Genomic DNA, 6,033 nt, shown 5'->3' on the forward strand with positions numbered 1-6,033 from the left:
AGGACCACACAGCCCTGGGGAACGTCAGCCAGGGCGTGGAGTGAGGTTTTTGTCTCCCTCTCGGCGGTCACCATCTCCATCCTCACACGGACGGCTGCAGGGAAACTTCCAGTGACTGGCGTCGAGACCCAGATGCCGGTTTCACCACTACAGGGTCAAATGGACTATTCTGCTGGGAAAGCGCCTGCTCGTGCATTGGACTCTTGTTCTGTGGGTGAGTCTAAGCCCACAGCCTATGTTAGAGGACTTGTTGAGGGTGTTGATGTTACTGTTTTGATTGACTCTGGGTCCAATGTTTCACTTATTTCTGAGGACTTCAGAATGTCCACGTCTGCCTTACGTAAACGTGTGCTAAATACCCAGTACACTTTTTCACGCACAGTAAATGGTCAATTGTTGGACACTCTGGGTACTGTGACTCTTCCCATACAGTTGGGGGGCAAACATTGGGAGCAGGCTGTGCATGTAGTGCGAGGGGCAACACAAGCTATTCTGCTGGGGTTTGATTTCATGTTGCAGGCTCGAGCTGTTATGGATGTTGGTCGTGGTCTGCTTCACCTGGGGGATGTTGATATTCCTCTCATGCATGCCACAGATTTCATACCAGAATGTTGTTACATCTCTATGTCTGTTGATGCTATTATTCCCCCTTTCAGTGAAATGATTGTCCCAGTTAATGTGAATTTTCCCCGTACTGCTGGTCTGCCCATTGACTCTTTCTTAGGCTACCTGGAGCCTGAGGTGCGTGATAACGTGGGACTTGTGATTGCACGTACAGTTGCACCGGTGAAGAATGGATGCACTGTGGCAAGGCTGCTCAACCCGACAGAGAAGGAGTTAAAGCTGCACACCGGTTCCCATTTAGGTGTGTTGCACCATGTTAAGGACTGTGATCTACTCACCCCCGCTGAGGTTTTCCCCTCTCAGCAGGGGGCTACCCCTCTGCCGGATGTGGCTGGTTTCCCGTTGTCTGCTGAACAGAGACTGCAGCTGCAGGCCTTGATGGGGAAACACCAAGGGGTGTTCGGCTCTGGGAAGGGCAGAACAGGAAACACCGGTCTGATCAAACACCGCATACAGACAGGTGATCATTCCCCGGTCAAGCGTCGGGCCTACCGTACTTCGCCAGAAAAACGGAAGGAGATAGGCAGACAGGTTCAGCGCCTGTTGGAGGATGACATAATTGAAGAGAGTTGTAGCCCGTGGTCCGCCCCAGTGGTCCTCGTCAGGAAAAAGAACAACACATGGCGATTCTGCGTGGATTACAGGGGACTCAACTCTGTGACAATAAAGGATTCTCATCCACTGCCACGGGTGGATGACACATTGGACGCATTGGCGGGGGCCTCCTGGTTCAGCACCTTGGACTTTTCTGACGGTTACTGGCAGGTGGAAATGGCTGAGGAGGACCGCGAAAAGACAGCATTCACCACTGGCCAGGGCCTATACCAGTTCAAATCCATGCCTATGGGTCTAACCAATGCACCCGCTACCTTCCAGAGGGTTATGGAGCTGGTGTTAAGGGGGCTGCCATGGCACATCTGCATGGTGTATCTTGACGATATACTAATTTACAGTAGTTCGTTTGAGGCCCACATGTCTGCTTTGGAGGAGGTCTTCATTCGGATTGGGGCAGCTGGGCTTAGATTGAACGCCAGGAAGTGCCATCTTGCCCGTGATCATGTGGTATTCCTTGGTCACGTCGTCTCCGCCGGGGGGCTTCGTCCTGACCCCCGTAACACAGATAAGGTGAAGACTTGGCCAGTTCCACGGTCCGCTACAGAGGTGCGTGCTTTTCTGGGTCTCTGCTCTTATTATAGGAGGTTTGTGAGGAGTTTTGCCCAGCGTGCTGCCCCCCTCAACCATCTGACAGGGAAGGATGTCCCTTTTCAGTGGACGGCGGATTGCCAGGGGGCATTTGAGTTTTTGCGGGATGGTCTTTGTGCCGAACCTATCATGTGTCACCCGGACTTCACCAAGAGTTTCGTGCTGGGTACAGATGCTTCGCAGATTGCTGTGGGGGCTGTGCTGTCACAAGAAGTGGATGGCCTGGAGAGAGTGGTGGCCTACGCTAGTCGCTCCCTCACAGCAGCTGAACGGCGTTGGTCCTACGACAGGGAGCTGTGGGCGATAGTGTGGGCAGTGCGTAATTTCAGGCATTACTTGGGTCTTCTCCCCTTCACAATTATCACAGATCATCAACCTTTGTTGGGTCTGCGACGACTTCAGGTTGACAATGACAGGACGGGGCGTCGTAGCCGTTGGGCTCTGGAGCTGGACCCATACGACTGGATGATTGTGCACAAGAGTGGGGCCAAACACACAAATGCAGATGCCCTTTCACGCAGGCCTGACACCACTGAAGCTTTGGAGAACTCAGGCAGTCTCGATGCCACATCCGCTCCCTTGAATACAATTCTCCCTGGCGCTGGGGACAGTGGTCCTAGTGATGTGTGTGCTGTGGGCACTCCTGCCACGGCCCAAGCCCAGGGACCGATTTCAGGACCTCCTTCTCCTGACTCAGGGTCTTCAGTGGACCAGACCCTAATCTTCACTCTGTCACATGATGGCTCCGGTATTAGGGAGCTCCAGCAAAAGGATGCAGACATCGGACAAGTTTTGGCCTGGCTGGAGCATGGCCAACGGCCCCCTAGATGGAGGTTAAAAGATGCTAGTCGGGGTGTGAAGAGACTTTGGCATGAGTTTCCCCGGCTGACTTTTGTGGAGGGACTTTTATGTAGAGTTGTTTGGCTGTCTGAGGCAGGGCAGTCTACTCAGGTTGTTGTTCCTGCTGTCTTAGTTCCAGAGGTCCTGGGACACTTGCATGGTGCTCCACTGACTGCTCACCTGGCGTATGATCGCGTTTTGGCACGCGCAAGAAGTGTGTGCTATTGGGCCTCCATGCACAGTGACATTCGTTCGTGGTGTGACCAATGTTATGCCTGTCAGAGAAGGAAGTCCCCGGTGCCTAAACACCATGCCCCCATGAGAACTTCACATGCAGTTAGACCTTTCCAGCGGGTGGCGGCTGACATACTGGAGTTGCCGGTCACATCAAAAGGCAACCGGTATGTGTTGGTTGTTGAGGACTATTTCACAAAATTTGTAAATCTGTATGCCATCCCCGATCAAAAAGCCCCGACGGTCGCGGAGTGTCTCTTCCAGAACTACATCTTGGAGCATGGGGTAATGGAAACTCTGCACACTGATATGGGCAGACAATTCGAATCAGATGTTGTGAGGCATTTGTGCGGCGTGTTAGGTGTGAAGAAGACGCACACCACGCCTTACAATCCGAAGTCTGATGGCATGGTAGAGAGGTTTAATAGGACACTTATCGATCAGTTGGCGAAATCTCTTCTATCATGTGAGGGGGAGTGGGACTCTTTTCTGTCACAGGTCGCATTTGCGTACAATACCAGTGTACATTCCAGCACAGGCTTCACGCCGTATTTTCTCACGCATGGCAGGGAGGCCAGGACTCCTGTGGATGTGTTACTGGGTCCAAGCGGGATGATCTGGTGCAGGGTCCCCGGGAAGACTTTGCTGGTTCCCTTCTCAGACGCTTGGACACGGCGTTTGATCAGACAAGGGATAACAATTTTGCTGCAAGCAGCAAACAGAAGTCGTACTATGACGCCAGAGTGAGGCACGACCCGTATGAAGTCGGGGATTTGGTGTGGTTAAATGATCCCACTGAGAGCCGCCGTAAACTGGCTCCCCACTGGAAGGGGCCTTATCTGGTGCAGAGGCGAATGGATAGGGGTGATGAAGTGGGGGTCACGTACCAACTAAGTAGCCCATTTGGGGATGAAGCCTCTCTCCAAACTGTCCATTACGACAGACTACGGCGATACAACCTGCCGGTAGCCTTTCCCTTGGAGGGACCATCAAGGTCTCTCTTACACCTTTCTCAGCCTCTTCCGTTGCAAGATGCAGTCTCCCCACAGAGCTCTGGACGCTTGAGGTTTTCCGATGGGGAAAGTGGCTGTGATCTTGGGCCGGGTTCTGGGGCTGGTGATTCCCCTGAGCTCGAACAAGCCGCACCGACGGTGTCCCGGGCTGGGAGGTTAGCGCGGCCTCCTGTCCGATTTTTGGACTTTGTTATGGGCTGAATGACTGGTGGTTACATGCAAGTGTGATTATTTTCTCCTGTGTATTCTATGCTGCATAATTGGTTTTTTTCATGTTTCGAGTGTGCAGGACAGGGGAATAGGTTATGTCATACCTAGTTTGATGTTTTATTTGGGCTGTGGATGTGTTTTGTTTGTCATTGTTTTTATTCAAAGATTTTTTTTTCAAATGTACGTCATGCCTGCATGTATTATTCTGCGGGGTAGTGTGTGGTTTGTTATGTTTTTGGGGTTTTTCGTGGTTGTATTGTTTTTTTATGTTTTGTTGTGTTTTCACCATGTGTGTGGAAATGGGGACATTTCTTTCAGTAAGGGGGGACGCATGTAAGCATTGGGTTGGAGGTCATGTGTTGTGAGCATGCGCAGTCGGGGCTAGAGTGGTGGTGACATGTGTGTGACTCGACGTTAATAAACGGAGGCATCTGTGACGCTCCAAAAAGTACTAAGTTCCTGAGTTCTTGTTACACAGAAGTATTCTTGAAGCCTTAACACCTCGGACGTTACACTAGTAACAGCTACTACCAACAACTTAATACAGCTAACTACTAACAGCTAACAACTAACAGCTACTACTCACAAATAACTACTAACAGCTAACTGAATACAGCTAACTAGTAACAGCTACTACCAACAACTTAATACAGCTAACTACTAACGGCTAACAACCAACAGCTACTACTCACAAATAACAACTAACAGCTAACTGCTAAGAACTAACAGCTAACGACTAACAGCTACTACTAACAGCTAACTGAATACAGCTAACTGCTAAGAACTAACAGCTAACGACTAACAGCTACTACTAACAGCTAACTGAATACAGTTAACTACCAACAACTAACTGCTAAGAACTAACAGCTAACGACTAACAGCTACTACTAACAGCTAACTGAATACAGCTACTACTAACAACTTAATACAGCGAACTACTAACAGCTAACTACTAACAGCTACTACTAACAGCTAACTACTAACTGAATACAGCTTACTACTAACAGCTACTGAATACAGCTAACTACTAACAGATAATTGAATACAGTTAACTACTAACAACTAACTAGTAACAGCTACTACTAACAACTTAATACAGCTAACTACTAACAGCTACTACTGAATACAGCCAACTACGAACAGCTAACTGAATACAGCTAACTACAGAGAGATACTACTAACAACTAACTTCTAATAGCTAACTGATTACAGCTAACTACAAACAGCTAACTGACTACATCTAACTAGTAACAGCTGCTACTAACAGCTAACTGACTACATCTAACTAGTAACAGCTACTACTAACAGCTAACTGACTACATCTAACTAGTAACAGCTACTACTAACAGCGAACTGAATACAGCTAACTCAGGGCTGCCAACCTTTGAGTTCAGCTTGGAGTGAGATTCTTTTTTGGTGAACCGAAAAAAGAAACGTTCATGTGTACAGTGTTACAAATGTATTGAACATGTACAAACAAGGGTTTCCCATTAATGTACCGGGCGCTACAGTGGAACACGCACATACACAGTGTACCCGCGACTCTTACAATGAAGGCTCGATAATCAGCTCACAGCATATAACATGGCATATAGGTGTAAGCAGAGGTAAAGTGCTATTTTATAAGTCTGACAGGAGAGAGCTCTCCCTCTCCTTGTTTTAGAAACAGCTTCTAATATCCTTTAGCGCAGCTAGCTAACCAGATGCTAACAACAACAATGCAAATAGTGAGTTTGGTAGAAATATACTGTATAATAGTAAAGGTATTCAAGATAATGCCATATTTATTGAAGATTTTACATTATAAATATTCCCCAAAATTATTCAAAAGGATATTCTTCAAAACTCTCTGCTGTAGTATGACCACCAGGAGACTATTGATGTGTTTGGTGAGTTTGGTAGTAATATA

The sequence above is a fragment of the Trematomus bernacchii genome, unplaced genomic scaffold, assembly GCF_902827165.1.
Source record: "Trematomus bernacchii unplaced genomic scaffold, fTreBer1.1, whole genome shotgun sequence".
In the NCBI taxonomy this organism is placed as follows: Eukaryota; Metazoa; Chordata; class Actinopteri; order Perciformes; family Nototheniidae; genus Trematomus; species Trematomus bernacchii.